Genomic DNA, 20,022 nt, shown 5'->3' with positions numbered 1-20,022 from the left:
CTCTCTTGCTCTTTTCTAATCCATTCTTCACAGAAGAGTCCTTTTTAAAATTAAATTTACCCAGAGCTGGAAACAGTTATTTTTTAATGAAAATTAATAGCATTAAAAAAGATACATAGTTAGAGTGCTGCTGCTGCTGCTGCTGCTGAGTCGCTTCAGTCGTGTCCGACTCTGTGCAACCCCATAGACGCCAGCCCACCAGGTTCCCCGTCCCTGGGATTCTCCAGGCAAGAACACTGGAGTGGGGTGCCATTTCCTTCTCCAATGCATGAAAGTGAAAAGGGAAAGTGAAGGCGCTCAGTCCGGTCCGACTCTTAGCAACCCCATGGACTGCAGCCCACCAGGCTCCTCGGTCCACGGGATTTTCCAGGCAAGAGTCGTGGAGTGGGTGCCATCGCCTTCTCCATATTTAGAGTAGCTGTACATACATAGAGCGGCAGGTTGTCTGGGCCATCTTGGACTGCACATTTACAAGACCAAAGGGCACATTTTACGGTCACAGAACACAGCTTTTCAGTGCTGAAAATTAACTGATCCTACATTAGTCCTCCTCATTAGTATGATGTGTTAACCATCTGAGCTAAAAACTGACACTTAATTCTTACTCTTATTTCTCCGATGGTGGTTTCTAAACTTATATGGGGGAATTCCCTGGCTGTCTGGTGATTAAGGGGCTTCCCAGGTGGCGCTAGTGGTAAAGAACCCGCCTGCCAATGCAGGTTCATTCCCTGGGTTGAGAAGATCCCCTGCAGAAGGGCGGGCAACCCAGTCCAGTATTCTTGCCTGGAGAATCCCAAGGACAGAAGCCCATGGCAGGCTATAGTCCACGGGGTGGAAAGAGTTGGACACAGCTTAGCAACTAAACCACCACCACTGGTGGTTAAGACTTATTGCTTTCACTACTGTGGATCTGGATTTGATCCCTGGTTACGGAATTAAGATCCCATAGGCCACCAGGCACAGTCAAAAAAAAAAAAATCATAATAATAAACTCACATTGTGTAATCCATTAAACCCTCCAATGGCAGCAAACAATCCTACTGATCACCAAGGCTACTGCCATTTTGGGGGGGCGTGGGAGAGGAACTTACCAGATACCTTTCAAAAGTACATGTCTTATAAAGTAGAATAGGATTTATAATATACTCAGTACAGTTTCAGTTTGGGATCATGAAAAAGTTCTGGAAATGGCAGACACAGCCAAAAAAAGAAAAACACACTTGGAATTACAGCATCAGTAAACTACATATTCATAAATGAATGCAAAAAGAATCACTGATTTGGATTACTACTTGCAATAAATAAACCAATAAATGTACTTACCAAATAGCACTGCACTGATTAGGGCTTCCCTGGTGGCTCAGACAGTAAAGCATCTGCCTGCAATGCAGGAGACCCGGGTTTGATCCCTGGGTCAGAAAGATTCCCTGGAGAAGGGAATGGCAACCCACTCCAGTACTCTTGCCAGGAAAATCCCATGGATGGAGGAGCCTGGTAGGCTACAGTCCATGGGGTTGCAAAGAGTCAGACACGACTCAGCAACTTCAGTTTAGGCAACTATACATGACATACAAAACACTTAGAAATTACATTATTTAACAATTGTCAGTGAAAGTGGTATTTCTCCATATGCAGTCTTACGTGATGTTCACTTTTTTTTTTTTTAATAAGGAAACTGAAGACCAGAACATATAATTTGAACAATTCAGTGCTGGAGAGGCTCAATCCCAGGTTTTTTACTTTAAATCCCATGCTGTGCAGTGCTAAGTTGCTCCAGTGGTGTCCGACTCTTTGTGACTCTATGGACTGTAGCTTGCCAGGCTTCTCTGTTCATGGGATTCTCCAGGAAAGAATACTGGAATGGGTTGCCCGGCCTTCCTCCAGGGGATCTTCCCAACCCAGGGATCCAACCCACATATCCTGACGCTCCCGCACTGCAGGCGTATTCTTTACAGCTGAGCCACTAGGGAAGCCCCCTTTGGCCCATATATTGCTTGAAATACAGACACAATGTCATACCCCAAACATCACTGTTCTCAATTCGCTGCTCTAATAGGCAGCCTTTCCTCTTCAATAGCTTTCAGCTGCAATTACAATAAAATCCAGTCGTCTTTGTCTTCCTAGGGCCTGGGGAAATGGGCCCTTACTTGCTTACACACTCACCTCTTCAGTATCATGGCAGACTCCTCTTTGCACCACAGATTCCCTGGCACTATGGACTCCACTCCGTTCCAATAGCCAAGTTCCTTCCTACCACAGGTCTTTTGCATAGCCATTTTCTCTGCCTTAATTCTCCAGGGCATTTCTCAGATTACTGGCTCCTTCTCATCCCTCAGATGGACCTTTCCCGACCACTTTTTTTTTTCAAACTATCCTGGCATTTGCTCTCCCAGAATTCTGTTCATAGCCTTTATAGCATGTTTCTCTCAAGATCTCATGAGTATTCACTGTCCCTCCTTTTCCCACTAGACTGTCAACTCCAGTCTAGAGAGCAGACCTTTTCTGTTTTCCTCACCAGTGTGTCCCCTCGGTTTTTGAGTTTCAGTGAATGTTTGTTGATTGACTGAATACAACAAAAGGAATGGAGATAAGAAATAAAGCTATAAATCCGGTTAGTAGAAGGGGTTAAAGACTATTCTGCACCATTTAGGAAAGTTGACTTGAAACCTTTTAGGGTCCTATTTCTTCTTTCTTTTTTCCACGTAATATTGAACATTGAGTACTTTCAGGTACTATGTTAAGCACTTCACATGTATTATACCATTTAACCTTCTGAGCAACCCAGTAGCAGTAATCAACCTTTATTATCCTCATTTTTCAGAGGCAACTTGCCAACAGCCATTCATGGTGGCACCATAGCCGGGTAGTAAGTAGGCCATAACCCATTAATCCAATGTAACCTACACACCTTCGGTCAACAATTGGTGTTTCATCAATGTACTTTTCAGAGAACCCTCCTGAATTCTCTATTTTACCTGACCTGCAGTATCTTGGTACCGAAACCAACTAGGAGGTGGTTGCTAACCCCTGAGGGGGTTTCCTGGGGAATCTGAGTGCCGTTTGTTGAGGAGCTGCCGCTCAGGCAGACGCCACGAGCTCCGGCTAGCCAACGTCTGCACTACTGGGACTGCTGGGGAGGAAGGAGGAAACAGGTCAGTTGGCCCATGACGGATCCTGACCCTCGCTGTGGTGAAAGGGGAAGGGAAAGTGTGTGTCGCCCAAGCTCGCTTCGGTTCCACGCGAAGGGGAACCACAGCGCACTTCCCCAACTCCACTGCGCGTCACGAGAGAACACTGCTCAGCTCCGCCCACCTTCTACGCCTATCGCGTATCCGGCGCTAGGACCCCGCGACCCTCAACGCGTCCCTGCACCGCCCCCTCGAGCAAGGGCCTGGTCCGCTATTGGCGCTAGCAGGCCGCGATCCCCGCCTCCGTCCCCTCCGTCACTGTCAAGATGGCGCCGGTCGCAGCGGCGGCGGCCGCGGCGGCTGGAGCCAGAGCAGGAGGCGGAGGCAGCGGCGGCCGCGAGGGGAGGGGGAGTCCCGTCTGACTGAGACGGCAGGCCTGGGCGGGCGGGGGTGCCGCGCAGGGCGGAGCGCCGCTGGGGATGAGCTAAGCGGGTTCGGAGCGCCGCGGCATTCAGCCCCTCGTGTCCCGCCACCGCTGAGTGGACGCCGCACCGCTCTCCAAGCTCGACCCGCTTCTCGAGCGGGAGCCAGCGGTGAGGTGAGTGCGGGGGCGGCGGCGCGGACAGCGGTGGCATGTGGAGCTGTCACTGCCCGGAGCGGTGACAGCCGTGGGCACTGGAGCGGGGCCGGCTGGGCTCGGAGATGTGGCGTGGATGGCTGTGACCTCCGCTCGGGGGCTTCTCGGAGCCTGGCTGTCCTTCGCTAGCTGGGTCGGCTCCGGGTGGCGCGGTGGTGCTGAGAGCAGCACCCGCGCCGCTGCGTCGGCAGCTGGGGGTCTCCTGTTTTCGTTCGGGATTTTCTATTCCGGGCTGGCCTGGGGCTCCTGTTGGGGGATGGGGGCGGGGGCGGTGAGAGGGGAGGTCCTGGAACTGGGATTTTGACAAGCTCGTTACGTAAGACGGAGGTGGCCTCACGGAATCCCACCTGCTCGACGTTTTAAACAGGCGGCAGCTGGAGCCTGGCGGGCCCCCAGAGGCCCGATTTTCCTCGCGGGGGTCTGCCTAGCCTATCTCGGCCAACGTGAGCCTGCTCACCGTCCAAGTTGGCCAGTTTTGGGTTTTTCCCCAGTCTTTTTTTTTTGAGGAGGGGGGGGAGCGGGGAGGTGATAAACAATTCCTGGTCGCCACCATTCCCTTTGAAGTTTACCGCTTTCTAGGGGGAGGAGGGAAAAAAAAGCTTGTGACCTAAAACTGGGTCGCAGCAACGACTTTTCATTATCATGCTTTTAAATGATAGATGCACTGAAAGATTTTTGTTATTGTTCCAGTGTGCTTTTAATTCAAACGTATGGTTACGCCTGGAGCCATAGAGAGAAGGGTTTTTGTCTCATAGGACAGTTATTTCTTGTTTGCAACAGCAGGATAGGCATCAGTCAACAGGCATGTATTTATCTGGGAAGAAAACGCGTGTCAGCTAGCTAGAGACCCGTAAGGGCAGGAATTGTACTACTCCGTGAATATGTTATTCTTTAAAATATTATCCGTTAATGACAATAATAATCCAAGTTTAAAAGAAGCAATTTTACAAGATTACAAGCTGTTGTTTGGTGTACATAGTCTCTTTCTATTTTCTGCTTGCCCTGGTCTACCTTTTCTCTCCTGTTGGGTGAAGGAGGCGGAGACACCTGTGAACAGCTTAGCCCAGGCTACATTAATCTATTGTAGTGCATTTGAGATTATTGTAAAAAGTAGTCTCTGGGGGACCTAAGATTGGGTAATAAATAAGGACTCTTGGGCAAGTTATACAGTTTTATGTTTAGATACTAGGCTTTCAGCTTTTGAAAATCTAAGTATACAAGATTTCTGAGATATTTGCACCCCTTTTGAACTTGTAATGAAACAAAAAATTGTTATTAGGCCTCTTTTATGGGAACTTTGTTTTGTTTTGGCCAGAATTAAACATTTTGGGTAGCTTTTACCTCATTTTCACATTTTCTCTTTTTGAACTGCAGCTCTCAGTAGGTTCCAGAATAGCATTATATATTATCATCATCGTCATCATTATACTACTGTATGTTACATAATTTTCTTTTTCTGAATGATTAAGCATAGACTTAACTTCATTGTAGAATTTTATAAGAATGTATTTGTTAGGAAAGTTAATTGCTCTTGACAGTAGCCCAGTACTGGGAATAAATAATAAGTAAAATTTGGCCTCAGTTTTAAATTTATGTACACAAAGTTACACTTTTGAAAATTGGTTAAGCAGTATAAATTTTATGTATGTGCAAGAGAGCCAAGCAGGTGATGCTGATTTGTTCTGAACTTTTCCACATGAGTTAACACTGGCTTAAATGGTTATTGATTCTTAAGCTCATGGAGCTGTTGACCTATTTATGGCAACTCGAATAAAATTTGGAGTAATTGGGAGGCTGTGAAAAGAAAGAGAGTGCATGACATTTTCTAATTCGTTCAAAAAGTAATAAAAATATGGAAGAATTATAAAAGAAAGCTATTTTTTCATTGAGTGATACTAGTTAACGTTATCTTTTGTTTGCAGAATTTTTCAAGTCATACTTACTATTTATGTGCTTAGATTAAGCACCAATACAGAGATGTTTGATATATTACAAGTATTATATCTTATTTATTCATCTTTAAATTGATGGTTCATTATTATAAGTGGAAAAAGAAGTGGCTGTAGCAGACAGAAGTAACTGTAGCAGAGAAATTAACTTGTTATTCTTGTCCTCTCTGATATCAGAGAATTATTTTGTGGAAATTTTTCCTTGTTCCTACCAAATGTGGAAGAAGAAAATGAAGAAAAGTCAATAAAAATTTCTTTTCTTACTTGTTTGTTCAGTGTCCTATTGATTATTGCTCAGTAGAAATTGTGGGGGCAAGTCAAGTACTCCATGCTTTATTACTGTGTATCATAATTATCACTTTGAATTCTAAAATAGCAATGTAGAGCTTTATATATAAGAAGGGATTAATTTATATAGTATGTTACTATAATAGTGAAAAATCTGTAAGTTAAAATGCCATATACTAGAGGATTAGTAAAATTAATGGCAGTTAATCTGTGTGGTAAATGCAATTATTAAAAGTCATATTTTTAAAAAAATTTACTAACATGAGAAAGCACAACATAATCTTGAGAGAAAAATAGGAATAGAAATTATTGTGTTATTATTTTTTATATATCATAGATATGGCAAAATGATTTTCAGGAAATGCATACAATATTAAAAGACATTATCTCTGGATGATAGGATTTTAGGTAATTTCTATTTTAATGTTTGCATTTTGTTCTCACTTCTGAATAGTATTACTCTAATAATCACTAAAATGAAATCAATATATTTTCAAGAGTCATAGGAGAAAATCCTGAAAATCCCATATAACCACTGCCCCAATAGAGACTACCTTATGCCTCTTTATTAGCAAACTAACTTAGAATATGGTGTTTATGCAACACACACAAATAATGGAAACAGCTAGTAATACAGGTGAAGGCATTCTCTTAGCTACCCGCACCAGCCTGATAACAGTTTTCCATATATGGATGCTCCTATTACTGCACATTGTTACCCTCCAACCTTTTTTCTATTTGTGTCTTAACCCTCACTATTCTGTGTTGCCAGTGCCACCAACTGATGAACAGTTTGACTCAAGTCTTTTCTTCATTACCACATCAGTCAGTAGGCAGCAGGTTTTCGAATGTTTATGAGGTACCAGGTACTTTGGTAGTCATTGAGAATACCAAGGTGAATGAATGAAACATGGTTTCTGACCTCAAACACTGGTAGAGAAAACCCTATCTTTTCTTTCTGGTTCATCAGTGCATATAGTGTGCTCTGCTTTTTCTGTCTCACTGCCTGGCTCATCAGGCAGTATCTTTTTTCCTGGTGATTACATCCTCTTTTTAACTTTATGGGAAAATATGTTCTGCGTTCCAGACAACCAATTTACAAGTAAATTTTTGGAATGTTACTTGATTGTATGTTGGGAAATCTTAAGTTTAGAAGGACTGCACATATGTTTATCTATGGCTGCTGTTATTTGTTAAAGTATGTGACAATTTCTTGGGACTTTCTTTTTGCTTCCTTTTCAAAACCACAAGTAGAAAGCAGCAGAAAAAAAGAGAAAGATATTAAGGGAATTTTCCTGCTAGTGCTATATGTACTTCATTTTCATTGAGAATAGTGAGTCATCAAAATGTAAGAAATACTGTTTCTGGTATGTTAAGTTTGTCTCTTTTGAGCCATATAAAAATGCATTTTCCTTATGTATGTTAAAGTGTATATACATACATACACTCCCAGTTTAGCTGTTGGCATTTCCAAATAAAAGCTGAAATATGGAGATTGGAAATTTGTTACATTTATTTTTGTTAAAATACTGTTTTATAGGGGAGACATTTTGATTTTGAAAAGTTTAAAAAATACAGAAAATTCCCCAAAGTAGTGGACAACACACATACTCACCATAGAAAATTTGACATCTCTTTCATTTTTGCTTGAGATACACACTAAATGCTAAAATTTCAATGTTGAACTTTATACTTTACCTGAACATTGCTGATGAAAGGTCTCTTCTTTTCTCCCCAATTTCATCCTCTTTCTTTCTCTCCTTATCTCCCCTCCCAGAGGCAGTTGTTGTGATGAATTTGATGCATATTCTTCCAGTTTACCTTTCAATAAACTATATATATGTGTGTGTGTGTAGTACATGACATTGTTTTTGATGCTTTTGAAGAGTGTGGACTTTGGAGCCATAACTTTCTAGGCTTGAATCTTGACTCTGCGACTTAATAGTTTTGTGACCTAAGGCAAGTTTAAAAATTTTTTCCATGCCTCAGTGTCCGCATCTATCAAATCTAGATAATAGAAATATTTACCTCATAAGGTTGTAAAATTTAAATGAGGTGCTTTTTAATTTTATATTTAAGCTGCTTAAAACTGCCCTGGTAAATTTAGCCAGCTATTAATCCAGTTGTGTCATGGTATACACACTTTGAAACTTGCTTTCTTTATTTTACTTTTTTCCCCCTCAGTTCCTGTTGGCACTGTAGGTCTAGTTCATTTGTTTTTGACTGGTTTGTAGTGTTCCATTGAATAAATGTACTGGAGTTGGTCATTTCTGCTGTTGATAAACATTTAGAGTGTTTTCATTTTTTATCTATTATTAATAGTGCCTCATGAAATCCTTGTATCTTCAAGCAACATACCAGAGTTTCTCCAGGTCATATACCTGATTGTCAAATTGCCTGGTCTTAGAATATACATTTTTCCCTCTTTCCCCCATGTTTATGGAATACTGACTTTTTCTATTTGTCCATATCCTTACCAGTAGTTGGTGTTGTCAGACTCTTGGACTTTTCCAATCTGATTGGTGTGACATGGCATTTCATTTGTATTCTATTTCATCTTTTCTTATGGTTGGATATTTTTGATTATCTCTTCAGTGATTTGCCTATATCTATCCTTCACACATTTTCTACTGGACTTTTTGTTACCCAAGTTGTGAATTTTGAATTTTAATATACTGTTATTAGTGAACTCCCAATGTGCTTTCTTAAAATACATATGGTTATATTCCTCTCCTTCTGAGACTATGAGGAAATGTCTCAGTAATGTACAAGTGAATATATTTTGAGTAGAACTACTTAAACTTCGTGGACTTCAAAAGCCAGGTGGAATTTTTATTAATTAGTACCACAATTTTTATTCTAAAGTTTGAGTGGCTTCCTACTTAGAGGAGAGTTTTCTGCTCCTAAAGTGCTTTATCAACTAAGGAATAAAAACATGCACATATGAAATGACTTTAGGCACTTTCATATACTATATTATAAACTGTTTTTTGACGTTGAGATTGCTTTACATAGTAGCAACTGTATTTCTCATTTTGTCCAACCACTTATACATGACTTAAAGGACCAAAATCAGTCTGGTTAAGGCAATTACTTCCCTGCTATTATTATTAATTAATTTAAATAAACTTTTAATTTTATCAGTGGGGTAACTTTCCATTTACAGAGAAGCTTCAGGGGGTTACCACACTCCCCACACCCAGTTTCCCGTATTGCTAACATCCGACATTTCTGTGTTACCTTGTCACAGTTAAGGAACCAACACTGGAACATTGCTATTAACCAAAGTCCATTATTTATTATTCATTAGTTTTTACCTAATGTCCTTTTTCAGTTCCGGAATCCCATCCAGATGTTTCCTTTGGCTCCTCTGTGCTATGACAGCTTCTCAGATTTTCCTTGCTTTTGATGACCTTGCCAGTTTTGAGGATTATGGGTCAAGTATTCTGTAGAATGTCTCTCAATTTGGGTTTGTCTGATGTTCTTCTTGTAATTAGACTAGAGTTATGGGTTTGTGGGAGGATGACTGCAGAGCTAAAGTGCCATTCTCATGTCATACCAAGGGCACCTGTATCAGTATGACTTAACCACTGGTGTTTTTACCCTTGTTCACCTGGCTGAGGTCCTGCCTGCCAGGTTTCTCTACTGTGAAGTTTTTCCATATGCTACTTTTTAGGAACAAGTAACTAAGAGCAGACCATACTCAATGGGAAAGTTAAGGTGGGAAGTTAAGCTCCAGCTCCTCCAGGGGTGAGTATCTACAAAATTATTTGGAATTCTTCTTTAAAGGAGATGTTCCTTTTCTCCCCCATTTTTTAATTTTATCATTTTTATCAGTGTGGACTCATGGATATTCATTTCTAAATTTGAGTTATACTCCTATACTGTATTCTGTTGCTCAAGTTATTCCACCTCTTTCTGGTTGGTTCCTGTAACCAACAGGACAGAAACCACTGTTGTTTTGAGCCCTTTTGTACTTTCTGGCACTACAAAATTCTCCAGGCTAATCTTTTATATTCCCTGCCCCAGCCCTATAATCAATCATTTATTTAAGGATCCTTGGTTACTTTTATTAGAGAAGGGTATTAGAAACCAAGATTTGGGCACTGGGTATGCTCATTGCTGTTGGGATATCGTTACTTTTAGACCTCAGTGTACAGACTTAGGATATATATGTATGTATACTAACCCATGTACACAAATATATAACTTTTTTTTACATATGTACATCTGTTTCTGTATGAAGCTAAGCATAAGTTCATACTAATATCTTTTTGACATTACTTCAGTACCACATGGTTCATCCTAGCCTTACCCCCTTGGTTATTTGTGACCTTATTCTCCAGAAATGAAGAACCTGGTTTTCACCATCCGCTGTCACTTACTTGTTTGTTCAGTCTCATTGTACATGTATAGTTTCATAATTGTTAATCATATCCCAGTGAGAAATGACTTTACCAACTAGTGAAGTTTAATCTTTTTTTTTCCCTTAAATCTTTTTATCTTTTAGAGTTCCTAGTCAAAATACTGTTTTCAAAGTTACTTAGGTCAGAACTTTTCAGGACCTTCTTTTCTCTGTTCTACATATTTTAGTTTTGCTTTTTATAGGCTGATCTAAATTACATAGTAATTCTATATATAACTTATCAAAAATTTCCCTTACTTATTAAAGAACCTTAACTCTTTTTTTTTTTTTCCTCTCTGACTTCTGTGGCCAGAAAAATTCTCTTTTATGAAAGTAACACTTCCTGAGGCTTAGTCAGAACAGTACTCTTTCTTTTGGTTATTGGTTGATATATTTATGATTTGGACTCAGAGTTATTACAACTTCAAATATCTTTAATAGTACATTTTGAAAAATTCAGTTCAGTGGCGCATTAAGATCCTTGCAAGTAAATAAATATATAATAATATGAGTGCTCAGAATTTACCTGTATTCTTATAATAATTTTTACATGGATTAGCTCATTTAATTCCCTCAAGAAGTCTGTGAGGTAAGTACTTTATTATTTTGCTCCTTTAAAGATGAGGAGATTAGGGCACTGAGAGATTTAGCAACTTGTCCAGGGTCACATAGCTAGTAAATGGCAGAACTGCAGTTTGTATGCAGCCAGTCTGATGTGGAGCCTACACGCTCAATCACTTTGCTGTATTACCTCTAAATAAACAAGAAAAGTTGAAAGTATCATTAGAGTTACAAAGAAAGTAAAACATCATGATGTGAGAGAATGATTGAGAGGGTCCTTAGGGTACTTCTTAGGGAAGCCCTCTCTTAGTAGATGATATTTGACAGATGAGAAAGAGCTTAATGTGAAGAGCTGAGGAAAGCATGACTCTTCGGGGAGAACATCAAGTGAAAAGCCTTGCCATATAAAGGAGTTTGAAATAAGAACAGAAAGGTGCCCCGTATGGCTGTGTGTAGTGAGCTTGAGGACCTGTGTCATTACTTATAGGAGAGGTTCCATGTAGTAAGTCATTTAGTGCTCAAAGTAACCCACTGCCTCAAATTTATAGATTAGAAAATTGATAACAATCTACATTGGTTCAAATTACATCTTTTCTGTACTCTACTCTTCATCCCACTGCAGTCTAATTTCTACTTCTTACATCACTAAACTTGTTGTTGCTAAAGTCACCAAGGAGAGTAATGCTGTTGGTCACTTTCTCAGAATCAACCCCTTGACTGCCACTTCTGTTAATGCTGCCCTCTTCTGTTAATCCTAGAGCTTCTCAGTGTGTTGATCATTCCTTCTGAGGGTTTGCCTTCCTCTGCCTGTCCCAAAGAAGTGGTGGTCCCAGGGTTAGTCAGCTGCTCTTAGCCTTTACAGTAAGCAAGCCACGTTATCCCTGTGGTTTTCCAGTATTAATATTGTTCCAAAGCATCAGAGATTCTTAGCTAACTGCTTATGTATCTTCACTTCAAACTCCATTTGTCCAAACTGTACTTATTTACCTGTCTAAAGTTTTTCTTTGATCTGTTGTTTTTCAGAAACGTCTTGACTATTGACTTCATCATCCAAGAAACTTGAGAGTCTTTCATGTTTCTCCTTTCTCTTGTTGCATCCATTCATGTACTATGCATTCTGCTGATTTTACCACCTAAATATTTTTTCAATCAATCATTGCCCTAGTATTCCTGTTCTAACCACTGCCTTATTAGGAACGCTTCTTTACCTTCTCACTGGTTTTCCTGTCTTTGGTTTTATCTCTGTGAAATTCATGTCAGAATTGCCAGACTAGTAGATCTAAAACACAGTTAGAAAATTCTTTTTTAACATCCGATTGTCAACTGAATAAAGGTTGAACTGTTTAGCAGGTCATCAAGTCTCATCATGATTTGAGACTGGTTCTTACCAGAAAAGGCAATGGCAGCCCACTCCAGTACTCTTGCCTGGAAAATCCCGTGGATGGAGGAGCCTGGTAGGCTGCAGTCCATGGGGTTGCTAAGAGTCAGACACGACTGAGCGACTTCACTTTCAATTTTCACTTTCATGCATTGGAGAAGGAAATGGCAGCCCACTCCAGTGTTCTTGCCTGGAGAATCCCAGGGACGGGGGAGCCTGGTGGGCTGCTGTCCATGGGGTTGCCCAGAGTCGGACACTATTGATGTGACTTAGCAGCAGCAGCAGCTCTAATCTTAACTCTTTAAATTTCTGCTTTCCATTTTCCACTCAGCTGTATAAAACTGCCTTTTGAAGATTCCTTGAATGTACATGCTATTTCTGAATTGATTCCCATTGCTTATTAGTCCTTCTGCTTGGAATGACTTCATTTTCTTCTTCCCTTTTCTTTTTGCCTGTGTAACTCCTCTGAATCTTTTAAAACTCAGAGTAGGCTTTACTTCTGGAAAGCCTTCTCAGACCCATGCTCTTTTTAAAAAAAATTTTATTGGTATATAATTGATTTATAATCTTGTGTTAGTTTCCTCTGTAGAGCAAAGTAAATCACTTATACATATAGCCACTCTTTTTAAGATTCTTTCCCTGTATAGGTGTCGAGTTCCCTATGTATACAGTAGGTCCTTGTTAGTTATTTTGTTTATAGTAGTATGTGTATGTCACTCCCAATCTCCCGATTTATCCCTTTCCCCCTTTCCTTCTTGGTAACCATAAGTTTGTTTTCTATATCTGTGACTTTGTTTTGCAAATAAGTTTATTTCTATCGTTATTGAGTCCACATATAAGTAATATCGTATGATATTTCTTTCTCTGACTTCGCTTAGTACAGTCATCTCAAGGTCCATCCATGTTGCTGCAAATGGCATTATTTCATTCTTTTTTATGGCTGAGTAATATTCTCTTGTTATGTAAGTATCACATCTTGATCCATTCATCTGCTGATGGACATTTAGGTTACTTGCATGTCTTGGCTATTGTAAATAGTGTTGCTATGAACTTTGAGTTATGTATCTTTTCAAATTAGACTTTCCTTCAGGTGTATGCCCAGGAGCAGGATTACTGGATCATATGGTAGTTCTATTTTTAGTTTCTTAGGGAATCTCCATACCGTTCTTGATAGTGGCTGGACAAATTTATAGTCCCAACAGTATAGGAGGGCTCCCTTTTCACTCTACCCTCTTCAGCATTTATTATTTGTAAACTTTTTGATGATGACCATTCTGACTGATGTGTGGTGATACTTCCTTGTAGTTTTGATTTGCATTTCTCTGGTAATTAGGTATGTAGAGCATTTTTTTTTTTCATGTGCTTTTTGGCCATCTGAATGTTGTCTTTGGAGAAATGTCTATTTAGATCTTCTGCCCTTTTTTTTTTTTTTTTTTTAACATAGAGCTGGATGAGCTGCTTGTGTATTTTGGAGATTAATACCTTGTTGGTTGCTTTGTTTGCAAATATTTTCTCCCATTCTGTGGGTTGTCAGGCCCATACTCTTGTCTAGATTATCAAGTTCCTTCTGAAATAATCTGTTAGTAACTGTGTTATATCTCAAGCAAATATAACAGCTTCTTGCACAGAGAAGACACTCAGTTAAGAATTTAATGAATGAATTATTTTAGTATTGGAGAGGCAGTATAAAGTAGTTGATCTAGACCCAAACTGTTTCAGATTAAAACCTGGCTTTGCTATTTGACTACCTATTATGTGTCTGTACCTCAGTTTCTTTCCTTTTGTAAAGTGAGGGTAATTATTCATAAGATTGTTGTGAAACTTAAATTTGCTGCTGCAGGTAAAGCATTTAGAACAGTGCCTGGCGCTTGTTCAGTGTTCACTAAATAATCTGTTGTAGTCATTGCTGTTCTTCAGATGTTTTAATTTATGTATTCAAGTCCCCCCACTATCCTAGAATTATCGAATGAATGAACAAACCATGTAATCCTGGTTTTTAAAATGAAAGATAAATTCCTAGCTTTTGAGAACGTTTTGGCAAGCTGACCATTAGTCTTTCTGTTAGCTCTAGCATTTGGTGTTCTGTCACAGATTTTAAATTGGCATTAATGATAATCAGCATTTCGTAATTGTTCTATTTCATTAGTTATTTAAATTCCAGCACACTTTTTTAAAACTTATTAATAATTATTTTACACTTAATCTTCATATAGTCTGTTCTGTAGCATTAACCAGCCTCTCCTATTATGGATTAAGGTGTGAGCGTGGTAGCTCTGCTGATACTGTGCTTTTTCTTAATTTGGGAGTTAAACTGAAGTATGTTGCAGAGAAAGATTGAACAACAGGGCAGAATGGGGAAATTGGAAAAATTCCCACTTCAGAGTCAAACGTGCAGAGTATTCCTTCATTACTAGACTTCAATTCTCAGAATATTGGACAATCATAATCAAATGTCAGTAAGTACAGTCTGGAAGCAGTATAAGTCATTAAAAATGATCAATACCTCTTCCTGCTTCCATTATTGTAAACAATTGGGACTTGTTTACTTAAAATCTTTTTTATGGCACTCACTGTTTAATTTTTCATAAGCTTTTCTTTTACTCTAATGTCTCATTTTCTTCTCAATACCCAGAACTGTCTATGTAATCTTGACAGATTTGATAGAAGTACTGGTGGTTTTGGTTTCTTTTTATCTCTGAACTTTCTATATGTCTGTAGATTTTCCCCATCTTGCTAAATCTTGATTATGTGAAACTAGTCAGTTTTTCTTATAAATATTTGTTTTGAACAGTAGAAGTTACCACTATTCATTCTTTTTTGTTTCCTCTTTTTTAATTTGGAGGATAATTGCTTTACAATATTATGTTGGCTTCTGCCATACATCAACATGAATCAGCCACAGGTATACATATGTCTTCTCACTCCTTCATTATCCCTTTGAAAATTGTTTCTAAACAAACTCATTTTTTTTTTTAATCTGAGTTGCTAAAGGAATCTTCTTACTGATAAACTAATTTCAAATAAAAATATTAGTTTTTTTTTTAGAAGTTAATGGCGTATAATGATTGTGCTCCTGACTGTTCTACTTCCTTTTTTATTATTTTTTAAGATCACTGTCTTCTACCACTGAGCATTATAGATGGATGGGGAAAACGGTATACTGATACTTAGGTTTGTTAGATAGGACTGGCTATTATCATCACCAGACATATTCCCATCCCCTTTTTGTTCAGAATTGTAGTAAGTGGTATTATTTCTCTTTATAAAATAATTTGTTCTAATAAGCTCTAAGATACTCCCTCTTAATCTTTTTTTTTTTCCCTGAACTTTGAAATAGAATTTTCTTCATACTGACCACTGTGCTAAAGTTGGATTTATAGGTTGTTGTTTGAGCCTGTTGTGGTTGGTGAATATTCTTCATTTTCTTATGCTGAGAAATGCCTGAAGATACCAATGTAACAGCCATTTTTAACAAAGTTGTGTTTTTTTTTTTCCTCCTGTGGTTAACTGTCATTTTGGTATTTCTGCTTGACCTCTTCTTTTTCGAGGTTTTAAAAGAAAATTTCTTTTCTTTGTAAATATTAGAAACCAAATTCAAACTAATTTACTTTGAAAAGGAAATTAGTGCTGATGGGAAGGATACTAGGGCTTTCACAGTACTTTCAAGGTAGAAGTATTAAGTATTAATATTACAGCCAGGCTTTTGTGAGGGGGAGGGGACTCAGAAATTGGAAACTCACCAGTAACTTAGAAAGCTATTTTCTTCCCACCCTGGGGCAGCATGATCTCTTCTGCTTCCCCCAGCTTGTCTGCTTCATTTTTCTGTCTCTGCATGTTGTCTTTTACCACTGCGCATGGCTGAGCGAGTCCTCTAACTCTTAAATTCGTATATTCACTCATGGTTCTGTGATCCCATTCTAAACCCTGGGAAAAAGTCCAGTTTGAGGCAGATGTCTGTGTCTGGTCCAATCAGCTGTGGCTGATGAAACCAAGATTTCAGAGAACATTTCAGTCCTCATTTTTATAGTAGAGGAGTAAATGCAGGGCATACAACTCTCAGGGAAGAGGGATGTAGGTTCATGGATATCCCCAAACGTGGTGATTGCAAAGGAATAGTAAATAATGTGAAATAAAATTAAGGTTTTTTTGAAATAAAAAAGAGACAACTCATTAGCTTTATGTAGTAGAAAAGAACTTAAAAGTTATTTCATCCCAATCCATATTGTGAAAGCTATCAAAATATCTCCCCGTTTCAAAATAGGAACCAGTGGAACTGATGTTTTTAGTTTCTGCATACAGAATTTGAAGTTTGAATCATGCTATTTCCTGAACACAAATAGTCTTATATTAATATTTTTATTAACACAGTGTGTCATTTTCTATTCAACAAGCGTTTACTGACTGCCTGTCCTTTTTCAGGGACTGTGCTAAAACAGATGATTACAGAGATAGAGATGTAATGTTGCCTGCCTTCTCTCAATTTCTAATCTAGTTGAGAAGAGTAGATGTTCAAAGAAACAATGATAGTATTAATGTGATAATTATAATACAGATATGTACAGGATGGTCTTGAAGTGTAAGAGAATGATAGTCTCTCCTGGGGAGCAGGATTAGGAAAGGCTTGAAAGAGCAGGTCTCACATATTACACAGGAGCTGGCCGTCTGAACAGGAAAAACTGAATTTACAAAGGTGGTATGGAGTTTGGTATAGCTGAAGTGAATTTTACAGCATTCAGTTTAATGCAGCTGAAATGAAAACTTATTTTTTCATATCTATCCTTCAGTTCAGTTCAGTCACTCAGTCGTGTCCGACTCTTTGCAACCCCGTGAATCGCAGCACCCCAGGCCTCCCCGTCCATCACCAACTCCCGGAGTTCACTCAAGCTCATGTCCATCAAGTCAGTGATGCCGTCCAGCCATCTCATCCTCTGTCGTCCTCTTCTCCTCCTGCCCCCAATCCCTCCCAGCATCAGAGTCTTTTCCAATGAGTCAACTCTTTGCATGAGGTGGCCAAAGTACTGGAGTTTTAGCTTTAGCATCATTCCCTCCAAAGAACACCCAGGGCTGATCTCCTTTAGAATGGACTGGTTGGATCTCCTTGCAGTCCAAGGGACTCAAGAATCTTCTCCAACACCACAGTTCAAAAGCATCAGTTCTTCGGTGCTCAGCTTTCTTCACAGTCCAACTCTCACATCCATACATGAGCACTGGAAAAACCATAGCCTTGACTAGACGGACCTTTGTTGGCAAAGGAATGTCTCTGCTTTTGAATATGCTATCTAGGTTGATCATAACTTTCCTTCCAAGGAGTCAGCGTCTTTTAATCTCATGGCTACAGTCACCATCTGCAGTGATTTTGGAGCCCAAAAAAATAAAGTCTGACACTGTTTCCACTGTTTCCCCATCTATTTCCCATGAAGTGATGGGATGAGATGCCATGGTCTTAGTCTTCTGAATGTTGAACTTTAAGCCTTCACTTGATAGTAAATACTTCTTTTTTAAAAGGAGGATTGTAGATTTTTAGAATAATAAAATTCTGAATTTGTATTGTAATGTCACTTTTGGAAATGAGCTTTTACTGATCATTTGCTTTCAGCCTCTTTTATCAAATTTTTTTAAGAGTGGTTGGTTGATTAGTTGACTTACATAGTGATTTTTTTTTCCTCTTCAAGCATAGAACTTTATGCAGTGGATGACTGAAATGCGAGGGCTTATAAAACTTATGAAGATCACAGTTTTTATAAAAGTGAACAGTGAAAACAATGCATAGCCCAAGCCTAGTATAATTTTAAAAGACAAAGCTCTGAGAATGACCTATGTCAGCACTGAAACTTTGTAATTTTAAAGGAAAAAGCATACACACAATATTTTTATAAAATATTTTACATCAGTTGTTTTTCTCCTGTGGTGTTTGTACCTACCTTTAAGCAAAAGTAGTGTGAGCAGTTGGCAGGACACTTTTTGCTTCATTACACTGATCAGTTGGTTAACACGTTTACTTCTCTTTTCAATTCCTTTATCCACTCATTCATGACTCCTATACCACGCCTATCACAGACAACCAACCAACCAAAAAAAAAAAAAAGAACCAAATTCACAGGTCCATAGTTGACTGTTCTGAGAAGTGACTGATACAGGTGAAAAAGAGAGAAAAGATAGTTGTGGTGAAAGCAGAAATGGTGGGTGTGTGTGTTTTGAGTATAAAGTTTATTTTCCTGTAGCAAGCTCAAAAGTTTGTGACCTGTCACCCAGATCACAAATTGTAACTGTTTCTCATCGCCTTCCACAAATTCTTCAGTTCGCCTTTTGTCACTTGTATCCTTCGAAGGAAGTGATGAGCAAAGAAAAGGCAATACGACTCTTGTTGCTCCTTTTGTTTGGAATACTCTTCTCTCTCCTATTACCCTACTCATATTTCACAATTTAGATAACTCTTTTCTGACTCTTAAAGCCTAAACTATGTGTCCTTGTACTTTCTGTGATGACTTCTGTGAGAGACTTGTCACTTACAGTAATCGTCTGTTTGTTTGTCTGCCTTCTCAAGCTCCTGTAAGGCAGGGCCATAAATTATTTGTCTTTGTGTTCCCAGTGCCTGGTACAGAGCCTGGCATTTGGTAAGATTACCATTTGGGGGTTCTTGTTTGCCAACTACCGAAATCAACTTTGGTTAAAAAGAATTTATTGGAAGGATATTAGTTAGCTTACAGAAGTGACTGAAAGACTGGAGAACCAGACTCTGAGAACAAATAGGAAACCAACTAACCAACCTCAAGGCTGGACTGTGGCCAAAGTTATGCCACGGAAATGTTCTTTTCCTGTTTAAGACACCATTGACCCCTCCACAGGATATTGGGTGCCATTGTTGGAACACCACCACTGGATACTGTATGTCACTGCCCTAAGAATGACTTTTAAACTCTCCAATTTTAGCTCTATATTCACATTCTGCGTGAAAGCATCTAATCGTCCAGTCTATATACCTGGTCCCTGAATAGGGAAACAAGTTATCTGGTGGTCTTGGCTTTCATGGTTGACTCTAGGGCTTCTAAGACACACAGTGGCAGATTCTTTTAATATAGTAAAGGAGTTCTTATGCTGGATGGTCAAAAATAGAACTGACACATGTCCTTTTCAATAAACACTTGGTAGTATTTATTAGTTGAATGATGAAGAGCATCCATCATAATTTCCTGTCTCTAAACCTTTACATCATCAAGCCTTGAAGTGACTGTGATGCTACTTCTATAATTCAGAACAAAATCAATTCCAAAACATATAGATAAGCAATATCAGCAAAGTTTTGATTTCTTAAAATGATGATACCTCGTATTTAAGTAAAATTACTCAATTAAACTTTTTTTGCCATACCCTAAGCACATGTTCATTTGCTTGTATGATAAACTAACATTAGAGGTAGGATTTGAACTTCTCCAAACTAACTCCAGAGCACTTAGCTGCTCTTTTTATAGTGTTGGTATAGCAATGACTTAATTGAAACAAAACTACAATAAACTTATGTTGAGTAAGCCAAAAGTTCTTTTGGGTTTTTTTCTATAACATGTTATGGAAAACCCCAAGCAAACATTTTGACCAAGCCAGTATTGCTAAATTCAGACTAAAATTGAGGAAAATAGGGAAAACCACTAGACCATCTGGATATGACCTAAATCAAATCC

At 39.0% G+C, this 20,022-nt stretch overlaps 1 protein-coding gene across 7 annotated transcripts in view; it reads left to right on the top strand.

Moving 5' to 3' along the window:
- Positions 1–3,527: 3,527 nt before the first annotated feature.
- Positions 3,528–20,022, top strand: part of DENND4A (DENN domain containing 4A) — a 120,637-nt gene continuing 104,142 nt past the window's right edge. For 4 of the 7 annotated variants that reach the window (XM_027553005.1, XM_027553009.1, XM_027553006.1 and 1 more), the window contains exon 1: positions 3,528–3,726. The gene's annotated coding sequence lies outside the window, so the exon portion shown is untranslated. The remainder of the gene's footprint in view (positions 3,727–20,022) is intronic. The other 3 variants (XM_027553007.1, XM_027553008.1, XM_027553010.1) reach the window with 1 other exon arrangement.

The sequence above is a fragment of the Bos indicus x Bos taurus genome, chromosome 10 (assembly GCF_003369695.1).
Source record: "Bos indicus x Bos taurus breed Angus x Brahman F1 hybrid chromosome 10, Bos_hybrid_MaternalHap_v2.0, whole genome shotgun sequence".
NCBI classification, from domain to species: Eukaryota; Metazoa; Chordata; class Mammalia; order Artiodactyla; family Bovidae; genus Bos; species Bos indicus x Bos taurus.
Note: the sequence above shows the minus strand (reverse complement) of the source record. Positions and strands in the feature narration are given on the sequence as shown.